Below are 18705 nucleotides of genomic sequence, written 5' to 3'. Positions count from 1 at the left end.
TATGCTCACAATAGGTCCTCGAACTGCCATAAGTCTGAGTTTGGCTCCCAGGTGGCTGATTCCGTTGGTCTGTTCTTCCACTTGATTAGGTACTCAATCTTGTGATAGCAATCATGACATCCTACCTGGTCAATTTTCAGCTTCACCAGGACTACTTCTACTTCCTGATCGAAATGCGCCCGTACATTTGGTGGCACATGCTGGGCTAGTTCCTTGTCGCATCTTCATGATCTCGTATATATTTCTTCAGAAACGACACATGGAAGACTGGATAGACTGCCAGTCGATGGGGAATGTTGAGCTAGTAGGCAACCTGTCTGTTCTTCGCTACCACCTTGAAAGGTACATCATATCAGGGTACCAAACCCTTGTGACATTGCATTGCTTGCTTTATCTTTAACATCTGCGCGTTGGTCTTCAATAAAACCAGGTCGCTGACTTGGAACTCTACGTCCTGTCTATGTTGATCGGCGTACTTCTTCATTCATTGAGTAGCACATTCTAGTGCCTCACGAGCTTCCTCAATGCGAGCATGATGGTCGCACGCAAAGTGGAAGGCCGCGGGGAAATGTCCATTCCCCTTTCTCTTCACCACTTCCAGAGGAGTTAGTGGATTTCTTCTCGTTGCAATCTCAAACGACGAGTGACCTGCAGCCGAGATCAGGTTGATGTTGTGTGCAAATTGCATAGCATTCAACAGCTCCACCCAATTCTTCTGATTGGCCGAAGCGTAATGCGTAGGTATTGTTCGAGCATAGAGTTAACATGTTCCGTCTGACCATTTGTCATGGGTTGGAAGCTCGTAGAAAATTTGAGCTTGGAGCCCATGTACTTGAACAGTGACTCCTAGAAACAACCCGCGAATCTTGTACCACAATTGTTAATGATGTCTAGTGGAAGACCCCAGTAGTTCGCCACATAAGACACGAACAGACGAGCCACGCCATCTGCGTGCACCTCCAACGTGGTGGGAATGAACGTCGCATATTTAGAGAAATGAACCACGACAACCAAAATGGCGTTGTGCCTACCCACGCGTGGAAGGCAAGTGATGAAATCCATTAAAATAGACTCCCACGGTCTTCTTGCCCTCAGGAGAGGTTCCACCATTTTAGCTGCCTTTGCCTTCTCCGTCTTGTCTTGTTGACACACTAAGCATGAATGAACATAAGCCTCCACATCTCGTTCCATTCCTGGACAGTGATAACTGCCAGACAGGAGTGCAAGCGTCCGCGCCTGCCTTGAGTGTCTGGCGTAGGGTGCGTCGTGTGCTTCGTAAAGGAGCTTCTGGCGCAGCCCACCTGCACGCGGCACATACAGCCTGTTCTCGTTTGCATAGATATCTTCCATCCAAAATCTCCTTGTCTTGCATGTCGCAATGTGCTTCATCAAGCGAACGTCTTCTGGATCATCTTTCAATGCCAACTTGATTTCATCAAGAATGATTCTTTGGACAAGTGAAAGTGTGGCCGCAAACACTTCTAGTTCTTTACGGCTTAAGGCGTCAATCACTTGATTGGCACGCCCTGGCTTGTAGTTCAAGACAAAGTCGAACTCCGCCAAGAAGTCCTGCCATCTTGCTTGCTTCGTGGTCAACTTCTTCCAGGACTCGAAGCAACTAGTGGCCACATTGTCACTATAGACCACAAATTTCCCTCTAAGGAGATAGTGGCACTAGACTCTCAGGCAATGTACCACCGCTGTCATCTCCTTCTCGTGTACTGAGTATCTTCTTTCTTCGTCATTTAGCTTGCGGCTCTCGTAAGCCACGGGCTGTCCATCATGCATCAAGACACCTCCAAGTACAAAATCAGAAGCATCAGTATGTACCTCGTATGGTTTGTTGAATTTGGGCAATCGGAGCACTGGCTCACTAGAGACTGCACCCTTCAGCTTGTCAAATACTCTTTGACACCAGTCTGTCCACTGCCACTTCACAACCTTCTTCAACAAATCCGTCAGAGGGGCGGCTAGTCGGGAGAAGCCTTTGATAAACTTGTGGTAGTAATTAGCCAAACCAAGTAAATATCTCAATTGTGGCACTCCCTTCGGCTCTGTCCAATTCCTGATGGTATTCACCTTCAATGGATCCATGCGCCCACTTCCCTTCCCGACCACGTGCACAAGGAACTCAATCTCTTATAAGGCAAACTCACACTTTTTTGGGTTGAGGTAGAGCTCGTGCTCCTTCAGCTTGGCCATCACCTTCCTCAAGTGCCTTACATGGCCATCCAAGCTTTAGCTGTATACGAGAATGTCATCCAAGTACACAATCACAACATCATCGATATAGTCCCAAAAAATATGGTCCATGAGGCAACAAAAAGTAGTAGGAGCATTTGTGAGCACGAAAGGCATCACGCAAAATCCAAAAGATCCGTAGCGCGCCACGCACGCCATCTTCGGTTCATCCCCCTCCTTGATCCGCATTTGGTGGTACCTGCTCTTCAAGTCCATCCGTGAGAAGTAGCAAGTCTCGCCAAGAATGTCAAACAACTCTTTAGCATTGGGTACAGGATATTTATTTTTTATTGTTACCTTGTTCAGCACACAGTAGTCCACACAAAGTAGGAGCGACCCGTCCTTATTCTTATGGAAGAGAATTGGGGCGCCAAAGGGAGCCTTGGACAATCGAATAAGTTTGCTATCCAGAAATTCTTAAAGTTGTTTTCTCGACTCCTCTTGGTAAGAGGGGGGCATTTTGTATGGTGCCCACGCAGGGGGACGTGTACCAAGTGTAATTTAATCTCGTGGTCCACATCCCACCTGGGCGGTAGCTTCGGGGGCAGTTGCGCAGACATCACCTCGGCAAACTCCCACTATACATCCGTAATTGACCCCGGTAGTGCACCCGCGACACCACTAGGGTTGTTGTCATCGTCGTCACCCCAACTAAGTGCAGCCAAACGGGCTTGTGCGCACCCTTGCTTTTCACCTTTTTTTGGGTTGCCGGCCCTCGTCTGATGACGAGAAAGGTCTCTTCCCCCTTCCTCAATCTGTCCTTGACTTGCATGACGGACAGGAGCACGGTGTTCTGCGGCTTTTGGGCCCCTTAGTCCCTCATGAAACATGGGTTAGATCCCTCTAGGAATAGCACACCACGGTATTGGGGAAACACAACTGCGTGTGATCCCATTAGGAGGTCAAAACCTAGGACGATCGTGAAGTCATCCATGGGGGACACCATGGAGTTGGTCCGGCCCTCCCACATTCCCACCTGTAACAGCACCCCCTTGGCCATGCCAACAATGTCTCGGGCTTCCGAATTGATGCCCTTGATCTTCCCGCGCTTGGGGAAAGCTTCAAGCCAAGCTCTTTGGCTTTTCTCTCAGCGAGGACGTTGTGCGTCGCCCCCGTATTGACCATTGCCGTAGAAGGTTTGCCGTTTATCAGTATCGGGACGTGTAAGAGGTTCAGGCTCTCATACTAGACTGGGGCACCCTTCTGTTGTGCGGCCAAGCACTGGAGGGGGTTCAGTGTCATTGTACTGCTACCCCCAGGAACATCTCGTTGGGCAGGTGGCACGACCATCATTTTGAAGTTGGTGGCTGCCGACGTACCCCTTAGGCAATCTTTTATGAAGTGGGGGCCTCCGCAAGAAAAACATGTTAACTTGTTGCCCCCACCGCTTGGAGTGGTTCTCCACTCTTTTGGGCTCTTGCCCTTGTCTCTACTCTTGCCGTGGACTGCCTTGAACTTTCTATTCAGGTCTTGACTACTCGAGGTTGTTAGTGCCTCAGCGCGTTCTTGGTGCGGCTTGTTCCACTTCCCCGATTTCTCCTCTGATTTGGCGGGTCTGGTGGGGCGGAGCTGTGTTCCTTCCACAACTTTGTAGGCCAAATTCAGGTTTCTACAATGTCTCCTCTCAAGCTCAGTCTGGAGCTAGTGGGGAAGACCCTTAGTGAAGCGGTAGAGCTTGTCTGCTTTAAACATGTCGGTGATCCTCCTGATTATGGACACAAACTAGCCCACATATTCTTTTGGATTATCCATCATCCTGAGGTTTTCAAGTTCTCCCCTCGCGATTCACGTCGTGTTGTGCGGTATAAAACTTTCCTTTTATCTCCCACACAAAATCTTTGTATGTAGGAGGTGACCAGTTCCCACACTCCTCTCGCTGATGCCACCACAACTTTTCCTCATCCGTGAGGAAGTAGCAAGCACGCAGCACTTTCTTTTCATCAAAACGTTCTCTGTCCCCAAAATATCGGTCACAGTCGTAGAGGCAATCCCCCACTACGTCTTCCCTACGGGACCCGTCAAACCTCGGTGGAGGGAATGTATGCTTTTCTCCATCATCATTGCTTGAATGGCTGTCGGGGCCCTCTTCTAGTTTCCCCACCTTAAGCTTCAGGGTCAGGACCATCTCAGTTAGCTGGCGGGTCATGTCCTCAAGCTGTCTCACAATTTCTTCAAGGACTTCCTATCTTTGGCCAGTCTCAAACCGCAGTTCTCTTATGCCCGACATTTTCTCATCATAGTTCTTGTCAACTTGGGTCTTCAAACCCAACACGTTATTCTAAAGCAGCTGAGAATTCAGCCTTTGTTGTTTCTCCTTCTGGCGTCGCTCTTTGCGTAGTTGTGCGCGAAAGGACTCCCCCTCCTCAATCAGGTTCAGAAGCACTGGGGGAGGCAATCCAACCTGGCTTTGATACCAATTGTCACACAATCAAAGCCCGAGCTAGGTCTCTTCCTCGAATCTGGCGAGTGCTGGCCTAAGTGCTCAGAGCCAAACATTAAGTAACCTTGATCTCTAGCAGGGGAAGTCTTTGCAAATGTTTAAGATCGCACAAAAGGGGTTAGAGGAGCTAATGGGGATGCATCCCCGTTAGGGAATATGGTCCTTTCATTAATATCATAAAAGAGTACATCAACGTTGGGACCATTACATGGGGAAGACGAGCGGTCATACAACAAACGAGACAAGGTGCCTTGCGCTAGGGTAGTGTCGCCACATCGCCTCGGCATCGCGCTGTGCGCATGCGCACCCGCTCTGCCACTACACAAGTGCCCTGAGCCGAGCGCCGTGCACTTGCGAGTGTGGTGATCAAACATGCCACCCCTACCTTGACGATCACAAATGCCACCAGCACGCGTGTTAATACCTTCGCGCACAATCTGCGCGGCACCGCCACATTTGACGCCCCAAGCTGGGCGCTACATGCCCAGCACTGACCGCGGGAGCATTTTGTGCCCTCCATGCCGCCTCAACGCTCTCAGCACGCCACATGCCTTAGTCTCCTAGCGGGATGTCTCCCGCCCGGCGCCCCGCACACACAATGCGCGTGCTGCCCGCGCGATCACTGCGCGTCACCCCGCACAACTCTGCGCGCTACAACCGCGGCACGCTGCCTGGCTTGCGCGTCCCAGGCCCCCACGCAACACTTCATGCTCCCATGCGGCGCTTGGTGCTGGCGCGTAGCGTTGGCACCACGCGCACGCTCACATTTGTCAGCCCACACGCCCAGCATGCGTGGACTTTACTGGATCCGTCCCGCCTTGGGCTTGGACGGGCACGCACACCGTTTGTAGTGTATCACCACATATAGGGCCGATGGCGTGAAAGATCAGGTTTAGGCATCGCTACCCATTATGACTCAGTCCTTTAATGTCGTGAGCGTACAACGCGAACACATCCTCCCAATAAGCACGCTGGCCTCTGGGCAGGGAATGCCACCTAGTTAGGGGCCTAACATTACTCTATAGAGAAAGAGTTCACTCGATTAATCTGTATGGATTTATGAATGGTATTATACCTAAAAGTCAATCAGATCGTTCGATGTCATGGTTTTGTAGGTGATTTGTTTACTCAAGATGCCAATGGCACCTTGTCACAAGACTTCAACTGTGTGTTAGGCCCCTAACAAGGCGGCAGGGGCCAGAGGCCTTTGAGCTTATTGGGAGGGCATGTTCGCATGAGACTCACGACATTTAAGGATTGAGTCATATTTAGTGCTACACGCACTCAGGGTAGTGATGCCCAGCCCGATCTTTGAGGCTATTGCCCCTGCATGTCGTGATACACTAAGGGTGCAGAGAATTATGCCAGTTCGCGCCTAGGTGGAACTGATCCAGAGAAGTATGCGCGTGCTGGGAGTGCAGGCCGACAAGCATGAGCGCACGCGTGCGCCAAGCTGCCGCGTGTGGCGCGAGTGCAGCACACCACACAAGAGTGCAGCACGCAGAGTTGTGCGGGGTGTCACACAGTGGCCGTGTCGGCATTGCATTTGCGGGGTGCGCAGCGGGAGACATCTCGCCAGGAGACTAAAGCATTGGCGTAGAGAGAGCGCCGAGGCGGCATGGGGGCACGTGGCATCCCCACACGTAGTGCGGAGCGCACAGCACTCGCCTTGAGGTGTCAAATGTGGTGGTGTCATGCAGGTTGCACGTGATAGGTGTCAGCTTGGGTGTTGGTGGCGTGTGTGATCGTCAAGGTACGAGTGGCATGTGTGATCGCTAGCCCATGGGTGTGCGGCGCCTAGCTGGAGGGCACGTGTGTAGCGGTAGAGCCAGCGAGCGCGCGCGTATAGCGGCCAGCCTCGAGGCAAAGAGGCGACACTACACTAGTGGGATGCACCTCATCTCGTTAATATGTATCAGCCCTGGTCTTCCCCCATGTAACGATCACGACTACGATGCTATCTCTTATGATATTAATGTAATGACCCTATTCCATCACGGGGTTGCGTCCCCACACTCTCCTCTAACCCCTTCTATGCAATTTTAAGCAATTGCAAAGACTTCGGCTCCCAGCGATCAAGCCTGCTCATTGTTCTGCTCAAAGCACTGAGGACGGCACGTGCAAAATTCGAGCGATAGACATAGCTCGGGATTTGACCGCGTGATACTGGGGGTTACTAGTGGGGAACGACAAGGAAGCCCCCCCCCCCCCAACTAAAACTTCCGTTTATCCCTTTTTATTTTTCTTTTTTTTCTTTAAATAGTTTTCAGTTTTTTTATTGTAATCCGAAACGTCTCAAGGGAGAAGGTTATAAAAGCCCCCTCCCTTGACGTGAACGGTTGGTGAATTTTGGAATACAAAAAAACAGTTTTCATTTTTCACCCTTGCTGTCTTCAGCGCCGCCGCGTTATCGCCGCGCCGCCGCTCGGATGGCAAATCCTCCTCCTCTCCCTTGCAACAACCCATCGTCGTCATCCTCACGTCCTCTGCCCACCTCCGCTGTCCCCCGATGTCCTGCATCAGATACCTACAAATCTTAGTTCGGTTATGAGCGATACACATTGTGTTTCTCGTTCTGAAGAATATTCTTAGAGTAGTTTTCAAGTGTTCTGGCATCCAATATTCTATTACATAAAGAACGTATAACATTGCTGTTCTCAGCATAAATATTGAAATAATACTTCTGATAAATGATTCCTAAATTATGAAAGTCTTGAACAAAGATGAAAACTTTAAACTAAGAATATATTGCAATTTTCTTGTGGACTCTTAATGATATCTTGATTCAAAAATAAATATTTTTTGGCCAAAGGATGTCATTTTGGACAGTGAATGAATGACTCAACATTATAGAGATTCGTTACTTATTGAACTTGAGAAAAACAAATGCATGATCAAAGTGAGTGATTTTTACTTAGGCGGCTAGACACATTTGAATTATATCTAATAAAGTGAAACTAATTTTCATGGTCCACGAAACAGTACGGACAAACTTTTATGATATATTAATTGAAGTTATGTTATTATGAAAGGCAGTAACACCTCTTTTGCATATTGTTTCGTTTTCATCATTCATTTTAATGCGACAAATAAATCAAGGTTTGGTTAAAAGCTTCATTTGTTGAACATTGCTATTTACTACATATGCAAATACTAGGGTGTTTTGAAGTCACGAGGCGTCCTAGCTGCAAATGAGATATATAAAAGTTACAGAGGTGCAGGGACGAACCTAGACATAACAGAAAAACAAAAGAAGAAGAGAGAGATGACACTATAATGAACATTGCTTGTCCAGCACACAAGGGATTGCCATCACATTAGTCATAACAAGAAGTTATTTGAAGAGACATAAGAGCAATAAAACTTTAAACCCATGTTGAGAGGGTTTTATTCATCAGGACATAACATTCTAGGAAGAACGGTGGTTCCGTTAGGGTTTTATTCACAGCGGAGCAACCAGATACCAGGAAGCTCGTACACGTGCAGCCTCAGTTCAGTTGGGCACATGGGCAAGGCTGAGAGACATCCCACGATGGTAGTGCATTGACCGTTTTGAGGATGGACCACACGACTGCCTCGCGGTGAAGCGGTCAGACGTTGAGGGTTTGTGCCTGCGTAGGGCTACACAGCAGCTCCAAGCATTTGTTGACCATCAAGCCTATCAAGGTGTAGAGGGTGGGCTATGCGACTGCATTGTGACGGGCGATTGGATGTGGAGGGCTCAAGACTGTGCAGAGTAACACCGACATCCTGGGCATGTTTGACTGCCAAGTCTGTCAAGCGAAGAGGAGGGCCGCTAGCACTGTGCTGATGGCCACCTGCATCAACACCGTGTGAAACGCATCAGGTAGTGTGTGTGGGCGATGGTACGCTGCGCGGTGCTGCAATGGTCTGCCCTAATAATGCGGTTATGTTGACCGTGGGACAACCGCAACCCCATGAGCATTGCCTTGGCGATGCAGGAGAGTCACATGTGGTGAGCGGCACGTCTAAAGGGCTTGGCAGTGTCGCGATGACAATGGCCGCGGTCCAGCGACGTTCTCCTTTCACCCTTTCCTCCCTTCTTCCTCTCATCCAGTTTCTTTTTCTTAAAAAGACCAGCAAATGAGAGATAAAAAACTAAACTTGGAAATACAACGGGCCTTGTGGTTAGGGCATTCATCGTGCCCTTATATAGGGGAACAATGGGCCCTTACTAAGTGTATGGGGCTACGGACGACCAATAATTCTATCGGGTTGGTCGGGATGGTCTTGTTTGCCATCTTCATGGTACGTGGAACCATGTAACCCTCCGTCTCTAGTACATGAACAAACACATGTTCGTCCTTCTGGCTAGAGTGACGTCGTGGTCATATAGCCAGGGACGGCCTAGGATGATGCTTCCTACTATCATAGGAAGTATGCCACAAAGGATGGTCTCATCATAGGAACTCAGGGATGTGGCACTGACGCTTCAGTAGCAACGACAAACCATTGATCCACAACACTCCATAGGGGAGATATGGCCGCCAATCCTAGTCGGGCGACCATCGTATCGGAGATGGCATTAATACAACTATGACTCTCGACAATCCACTTGCACACTTTGTTGTTGATCATGACAAAAGTCTAGAAGAGCGAGAAATGAAGAGTCATATTGGTATTGGATCGTTCCTCTACACTACATGTCTAGGCCGAGTTAGTGGGGTGACCTAGGGGGGGGGGCACGCAATCTAATGGTGCTAGGCCGATCGACGACAATGTAGGCCTCAGCTTTTGTGCCATTTCGGTCTATGAAGTAATGGGCCGTCCTCGCCACTCTGGAGCAACTTGCTCGTTCTCCCATAAAATCTTGGCTTGTCTGCCAAGTGTCATCTCGGTATATTTGATGGACAAGTCGTCGTCCATGCAATACGACCAGAAATAGGAGTTGATGCTCAGCTTCTAGTCGATGAGCTGCTTTAGCTTCCTAGATCCTTCAAAGATGACGACGTCGGCTCGTACATTCTTCTGGATTTGAGTGTGATGCTCATCTCGACGGCAGTCATAGTCGTTTGGGCCACTCGCGCACCAGGTATCCTCCATGTCGTGGTCTAGCGTGTTGTCGAGGCGGGGTCTGATAGCAATCATGTTCATCCCAGCATCAGGGCTGACCATTGTATGGGGCGCAGATATCCAGTATCATGCATGACAGGTATCGGGGAACCGGGATGGGGTCCTAGGGTCGTAGGGCCAGATGTAGTCATCCCAGCGGGCCGATGGGTCGGCCTTGAGCCCACGGTCCTAGTTGTCTCATGGGTATTGTCTATCCAAAACACGGACGTCCTATGGGACACATGCGGAGTAACGATCAGGACATCGATCCCTTCGTGCCTCGTTCTACGACTTGTCATCGTCTAGATAGTTATCATCGTCATGTGGGCTCTGTGGGCAGTCTAGGTTCACGCGATCTGAGGCGGTTCACGGGCTTGGTCTAGTGCCATGGGCATGACAGCGGGTACCAGAGGTACTACCAGTCGAGCCAACAACTGCGCCACACATTCAGTGACAGCGGTCAAAGTGGGAAGCTAGGCTCCTCGCTATTCGTAGGAGTCCTCCCAGGGTCAATGCTGCTGGTGCGGTCTTCCTCGTGCAGGTTCAGCTCCTCACCCATGTGCGACAAGGGCCCTAGGTGCAGGCTTGTCCACGGAATCCTTCCCGTGTGGGCAATGATGTGTCATTGATATCTCTTTGCTGTCACTAGGAGATGAAGAAACTAGTGACCGCGCAGGGCAATGGTGGGATCATGTGTGTCCATTGTGCACACAGATGTTCCCGCGTGAACTTGATGATCTGGCAGCAGCCCTAACGTCAGGTGCCAGCACCCAAGTTCTGAAGGAGGCAGTGGCACGCCACCTTTGGGTGACGAGGATGAGGCTCCGAGTGGTACGAAGGGTTGTCTTTATTGATTTACGACAAGTCTTCTCGTCGCACTAAGGTCGAACCCCCCTGTTGCATCCTTCTACTGGATCACGTAACATACCATGACTAGTATCCTTGGAGGGTACATAGATGTATTTTTGCTGCACTCCACCGTAATCGGGTTAGCTTAGATGAGATTTTATATCTTGAAAACTACGAATGGAGCGAGGTCTTAGGTATAGGTTGAGCCTGTTTGTTACATGTGAGCTCCAATGGAATTACTCAACTTGACGCAGTAGTCGCCATCGTCCCTCAGATGAGGGTCACAATCTTGACTCAGTTATTTTAGGAGTTGGTAGTTCTTGAATAAGTCAAGAATGACCAAGTCAGCATGGCGTAAGGAGATGTGGGGGCAGCAGCTTATTTTGAGGAGCTAAAGACTGGGTTTCTTAGAAGACCAAGTACATGGACAGGTGTGTGGCCATGCTGAGTTTAGATCCATAGGCAGTTATGGGGGAGTGCCTATAAATATGTAGGTGTTCCATTGTTTTAGTATGCAGTGTGCATCAAGGTTCCTTCCTCTCTCAAAGTGTTCTTGCATCTTGTCTCTCTACGTGAGATCAAGAGAGTGAGGGCTTAAAACCTTTTTCTCTATGTGAGACTAAGCAAGTGAGTGCCCGTGCTTCTCTTCTCTGAGTGAGTCATTGAAGTGAGAGAGCTAGGTTCCAACACGCTTTCTGATATACGTCCGACTTCTTTATTCTAATCCACCCTGGCAATGTTGGGTCCTCTGACTTGGCATAAGTCTAGATGACCATTGCCAAAAGCAGAAGGGTAGACGAACGCGGCAACTTCATTTTGCTGTTGTTGCTCATTGTCTATAGTCTGATCTGGTGTGTTGTTCTGGATGGAGTAGAAGTCGATCGGGGCATGCTATTTATAGGGAAGTAAAGGGTTGAAAAGAGAGCCACCCCGCACAGCGTGCATTCCGCATGCAGCTAAAACTATGGATGGCGAAGACAAATGTCGTTGACCTGAAAAGAGAAACCCCTCAAGTATGCGGGCAGCCAAACCTCGTCTTTTGCAATTTGGCCGAACAGTGTACGCGCATGAATGTGTTGTCCGGGGGAATGGAACCGATTGTCAAGATCATGGTATTTGACGTATCCATTGCGTCTACAGAACTACAATGCTCCAATGGAAAAATAATTCAGATTTTTTATTGGAAGCGGTTCGATGGATAATGTTATGATCAGCAATCAGAACTTCAATTTTTTTCTATGTAAGAGAATTTGGTGTTAGACAAATGCTGTGGATCTGAATTATGATGTTAAGATAGCCCCATCAAACTTTTCCGCGTTGTCTGATGATTGCAATAGAGATTATCGAGTTTTGGCATAAACTCGGTTCTGGTGAGGAAAGAGTCTCAAACTCGGAAGACCCGGCGACAATCTCTAGTTAGGGGTTAATCAAGACTAGATAGTAAAATGAATATATAATCTATACTCGTTAGAGGCTTAGACATTTAGGACTAAATGTAGGTTTAAACATAGAATAGGATTCAATATAGATGGCTAGGGTTAAACATTAGTTAGGATTATAACGGTTAAGATCTGTCCACATTTCTACGTTAGGAACAGTGGGTACACGACACCGATCAATGGTCATGATCGGTGCACCCGTCCAGCTATAATGGCTCAGATCAGATCTGGTTTTAACGTTATGAGAAAGGGTCCACGACACTGATCAAACGGCCGTGATCGGTGCACCAATCCAGTTATAACAGCTCATATCACATTTGATTTTGAATGAAATATATCCGTTGTAACAGATTTACAACGGATATATTTACACCAAACGGTAACTTGCTATTTCCACTACGATATACGTATTATAAATATCAAACAAATGTTAACTTTCAATTTGAGGACATTATAACGATCTTCAGCTCTTCTTCTGTCCCTTCTATCTCCTTCTCCTTCTCCCTTCTCAATCTCTTGCTCCTCCTCGTTCGATCCCGAGATTCAAGGTTCTTAACAGGTTCATCTTCATTTGTGATCGCGAAAAATAATAGCTGATTATATTTAGTAAATGAGAACTTGACAACCCGCCTTGTCAAATCAGTAGTTTTTGGGTCAATGTAATCCAAATGTTGAAGAATTTTGATTCATATGGCGACAATATTGCTTAATGTCGGGCATTTATGTAATATTCAATGGGCTGCTGTGATAACAATGTTTTCTGAATATTATTGGTGTTGAAATGTGTCATGGTTTTCAACATCTTTAGCACGCCATTTGTCCCGCCAAATGAAAATTATAAAATTATGGCTCGCGGAAATTGTGCCTCCAAGAATTGGCTGCTCAAATTAATCAGTTTAGATCTTGGGACGTGACACGTTAACTTTCAACCAGATATCAGTTAAGCCATCGCCAACTTTCTCTGGTCACACATGTTAGTGGAGTATCTATTCATAGTTAGGCAGTTTTTAGTCATGTTATGTAAAACGGCGAAACTAACTTAATATGAGTATACCTAACCAATGGAAGTTATAAGTTTTGATTGTGCGCAGCAGATTTCAGTTTCTAAAGTTTGTGATATATCATATCATTTTTTCTTGGTCATAGGTGTAAGTCGACTGATTATGAGGATAATAGGTGAGCCTTCTGCTCACCGTTTTTACGAGGGCGTCACTAACTTGAGACTATCTTTGTACCAAAATTATGTCAACTGGCTCCCTTTCTCACAGAGTTTAAAATTTTATTCAACAGTCACATACTCCCATATGAATCTAATGAGTCAAATTTACTAATGCAAAGTAGGTGAATGGAGGAAAAGTAAGCATCCAGAGTAGTAGTTTACTTGGTGTCAAGTTGGAACGACCTATCTGCGAAGGATCTTTTGAAGCTATTCCCTTTCTCAGTTAAATATTTACTGTCTTTTCTCAAATGGTAACACCTTATTTGTTATTATTGATTTTTTAATTACTGCCGAAGTTTCCTATCGGTTCGTATACCAATTATTAAATTTAGCTATAAATATTACATTTTTATTGCTATTTATTCCTGTCATTAGGCGAAATTGGAAATCAATGAAATAGAAATATTATAACTCTCTTTTTCTATAATACTGAAATATATTATTAACAGCAGTTAACGGACGTGTGGTTCTGAAAGTAATGGCCAGCGAAGCCATACCCAATTTTCTCTTGTAATACCTTCCCGCGAAGTGAGTATTCAACTCAGATAATATTTTGGTTTTGAACTGTGTTATGGTGTTACTATCCCGAGATGGTCACAGCTTCTTACTACGACATAGTTTATAATACCTGTAAAAAAATTTCAGTTATAATGGTTGTGGTCAATAACTAAGAGTGTGTGAAAAAATTGTATTTTATTATTTCTATACTTGACCTAACGTCACTCTGTTTATGATGTTATAAAAATGATTATTTCAATATTGATTGCATGGTCATCTTTATGAAACTATAAAATATATGGTTTTGGTGAGAATCAGCACATAGATGACAACAACATGTACTACCTATTTTAATCAATAAAATCCATCAAGTACCTTCTTAAATGTAACGAGCTTTTAAAACTAATCCTGATTGTACCTTCCATTGAAGGCTAGCTTTACTCATCAAAAAATAGTTTGAAGACAAGCTTTAATTTGTTGAGATTAACTAAATATTTCACCTTTACGTTGCTACATCGTTTTTGAATTTTTTGAAACAGTAAATAAGAATGAACTTAGGATATATAGGGTCAGTAGTGTTTGCTTGTTGTAATTTTAAATATTTTTACTTGAACTGAATAGGTAAATTCTATTCAATACCATCACAAGTATCAGTGATTATACATAAGAGTTGACTCAATATCCAAATGAATGGGGATGGTGTTACTGTCATAAGCATATCACAATAATTTAATCACCCATCCAACTTATTTTTGCGTCTCAAAAGGCAAGACATGTGCCTGAGATTGGGTGAGACATATTCCTTCCCCCTCGGCTCTATGTGAAGTGATCCTTTCATAAGTTTATAAATTCTTAATGGTGTGTTTTTTATATAGTTCTAGTTGAGCCCAGAAGTTTATATCCTACAAATAAAAGTATGACTCTTTTTGTTCAAAAAGTTAAGTTCAAAATTGCATTACTTACTGCCTATTTAAAACGTTTTATGGAGTAACTTCATTTTTCCAATGTATTGGTCTCTTCATTCTTGTAGCCACATATGTTTTGCTTAAATCGCAAAACTTTATTTTTTAAATTATCACTAGATAAAGATGCCAAACACTTTGTAGTTAATTTGATCAGTTTTTTGTGATATAGTTAGCAGATTTACCATTCATTTGCTTAAGGTTTACCAGAGTACGTCAATGTTTAATAGCAAATAAATTGGATTTTACAATACTATATTGTTTTTTTCTAATATGTAAATAAAGCTATAATTTTACTATATAGGTAAGTAGGTCATAAAGCCGCTACCTTTCAAGACGTTCCAAATTTTCTTTTGGAAGGATATTCATTACGGAGACTTTTTCTACCACCAACTGATAGACAGTGTAAAATCAATAAGAGAATCACGTCTATTCTACCAGAAATATCTAGTATATACAATACCTATTATATTTGATTTTCTAATATTTGTTACACTGCCCATGAAAAACTGTTTATTCCTCTATCTTCAGCAGAGCCAGAGTTTAGCTCGTCTTTTTTAATTCTCTACTTTTTATTTTAATATCATGTTATTAAACTGGACATTTCGAGATGCATGTGATAATTATTATGAATTAATAGAAATTATAGTTTTCTTAGAAATAATTAGCGCGAATAACGTACTTTTGTAGGAGTGACACATTAGCCTTTAGTTTTTATTATGTTAGAATCCTATGAGTTCCCTAACTAATTTGCTATATCTATTTCAGTTATTACCATGTTTTAAATTTTGGATGCTTCATCTCGCATTATTTATGTGAACACTAAGTAATAATTAGCATTCTAAACAAAATGTTTAACTTATCTCTTAAAATCTGAATTTATTTTCATGACAACTGAAATTTTAAATTATTATTTAACCCATTTGTTGTAAAGAGAACATTCATTTTCTTATGCCTCATCTTTCCGAACGCTGGGGTATATTTATTGTTAGGTAAAAGTTTTCTGATTAGAACAAATATTATGATTCTGACGTAAGGTATGTAAAATCAGCTGTTATGTTTGGCTTTAACTAATTGAATTTTAAATCTACACATGACATAGATAAAAATCAGCATAAATATATGTTAGGATGATTTATGGCAAAATTACTATGGACGTACGCTTTATGATTTGCATCTAGTTTTTAACATAATGGACTAAATACCTTTTAGAGGTACTCCCCTTATTATCCAAATAGTTTTTTTAGCTTTTTTATTAAACATTACGGAATTCCTTTTTTAGAAAATTAAATAACCTAAGTACTGTCAGAGTCTCATAATATATCCCAATTTAATTTGAAATAATGATAATTATTACGTGTCAATTTCACAATATGTTATGTAATGATGCAAGAGCTATGTAGGTATAAGTTTAGTAAATATATATAATTTTTATTCAAAAAATATAAAATTTATTTAAATGATTACTGAATAGGTAAGTGCTACTTCAGCCGCAACGAGTTAAGTCCTAGGCAATTTTCACAAATTTTCTCAGGTCATGCTTGAAAGGAGGCAAAATACATCGATACACTGATGATGAAAAAAGATATTAGTGATGTGTGATGCCCATATCTAACAGATAGTAATAATCACAAAAGGACTTGTTTTTATTTCAGTTTCTAATGATTTGTAACAGATCCGTAGGAGGTTTGGACATAACTTGTCACCTTCTGACTTAACTCTTGCATGTAAAATTTTATTAAAATTTTAAATATATAATTGAAGGTAAGATGGTCCAGATAGGAAACATTGTCTAACTGAAATTTGTACATATACTGTATGTTAGATTAAGCATTTAAATCGACTTTTGTAATAATATTGAACTTTTGTTCAATTTGTTTTTGTTTAGTTTAAAATAGTAATAATATACTTAAGCATTTATTATGATGTATTTATTTAAGGCTTTAGATATTTGTTTTATAATATTTATTTTAGTTATATAAATCTTGTAGGTCTTTGGTGATTCATCTTTTATATAGTTAGGCCAGTTTTTTTACTGCTGAGATCGATAGCAATAATAAAATATCCTTTTAAAATACTAACTCAAAAAATTATTACATTATTTCATAGATGAGAACTTATTTTGAGATGAATGAATATTTTCATGAACTTTTTAGAAGCGAGATCATAAGTAGGGACTTGAATTGCAGATCCACTCGAGTGCAAATATAGAAAGAAAAAATCAAGGAAATGCTAAAAGGGTAAAGTGGGGAAAATTGTAATAAGTATATTTATTAGGACTTATGAATCTAAGATATAGAATGACATCAAAAACATCAAATTACAAGTTCATTTTCTTGCATCTTAATCTTCAATGTGACCAAATGTTCTCAACTTTGAATTCTATGACGTTGATACAGATTTCACCAAATTATTTTCTGCAGTATAAATATGTGAACGGAGATGCAATAAAATAAACAAAAACATAACCAACTCACTTGGGCACAAATTGCATCCCTGATTTCATGAGTTTTGAAGTGAAACCTACGAAGCGACTCATGTGTGCGTCTGATAACACAGAAATTATTAGGTTATTTTATAAAATACATATATTTATTTATTCAATAACTTATGTACACACAATCGACACACCAACCTTCCCGCTGGAGAGGCCAAGACACACTGTTTACCATCAGTTTCTTTGTACAAGCGTATTCCTTTCTACAGGGACAACCCTAGAAAGATGCAGGCCCTTGTCATTTCTATCCATAATCCTTGATACTCAGTAGAACGATCCATGGGGAAATCATCCAGTAGCTGCTATTCTTATATTTCATCTACCTCGTCCAATCATTTTAAAGAATACTCCTCTTCGGTGAGACACAAAGAGTCCTGTTTTGAACCTTCAACCACTTCGGTGTGCTTTCTGGGCCAGATCTAACTCCTACTAGAATCTTGTGATTATGGATTTGGAGGTAATAAAAAATCTCCGTTTCATTATATTATTCAAAGATATTAGCGAGCCATATTGTATTGCTTATAAATGATCAATATTCTTCGAGTATTTATCGATGTTTTTTCTTCAGTATGCTTTTCCATGTACGAGGATAAATTTTTGAAATAATATCTATGACAAATTAATACGGAAGCAATGGAAATAATTAATCCAAGGAAAAAAACGGAGAAGATATTGGGTTTAGTTTATGGACAGCCAATGGATGACTGGATATTACATAGATTCAGTGCAGTTTAAACTTGAGAAAATCAAATGCACGCGGAAAGTGAGTGATTTTGAGTTAGATTGCTAGAGACATTTGAAATATATTTTATAGAGTAAAAACCATTTTTCATCGTCAACGAAAGAATACTGGCAAACTTTTACGTAAAAGGACTAAACACCTGTTTTGCTGCTTATTACGATTTCCTCGTTTATTTTAGAACAATAAATGAATTAACTAAATCATAACGGCTTATTTTGATCCACATAGCTTTTTACCACGCATACATATACAAATATCAGGGCCTTTTTAATGTCCTGAGACACCCAAGATGCCCCCGACAAACTAAAAAAAGGTTCAACAGCTATGTACAGGGAGCATAGAACAGTTCAAATCGTTATTAATGTGCCCCTTAAGCACGCACCGGTTAATTATCAAGTTAGTTGTAAAAGAATGTTGTCCTGTTTAAAAACAGAGAAAAACAAAACTAAGGTTGGCAGAGTTTTATTCATCAGGACAGAACATTGTATGGGGTACAGTGGTTACATCAGGGTATTATGATGGCAATAGTTTAATTGCCCTTGTACTTGAAGTAGATAATGTGAAAGCCGATCCTCGGCACGTTATCACGTACAAGGATCTCGTACTTATTAGAGTCCTCGACCCCAACGGTGAGCCGGTAGTAGTCGCCTTTGACGTAACCCCTGATTAACCGGACGAACTCCAACTCTTCATCATTCTCCACGTTGTTCCGCCTGATGGCCCTTTGTGCAAGGCTCACCGCTTT

The sequence above is a fragment of the Wolffia australiana genome, chromosome 5, assembly GCF_029677425.1.
Source record: "Wolffia australiana isolate 7733 chromosome 5, ASM2967742v1".
Classification (NCBI taxonomy): domain Eukaryota; kingdom Viridiplantae; phylum Streptophyta; class Magnoliopsida; order Alismatales; family Araceae; genus Wolffia; species Wolffia australiana.
This window is presented reverse-complemented; position numbering follows the sequence as displayed.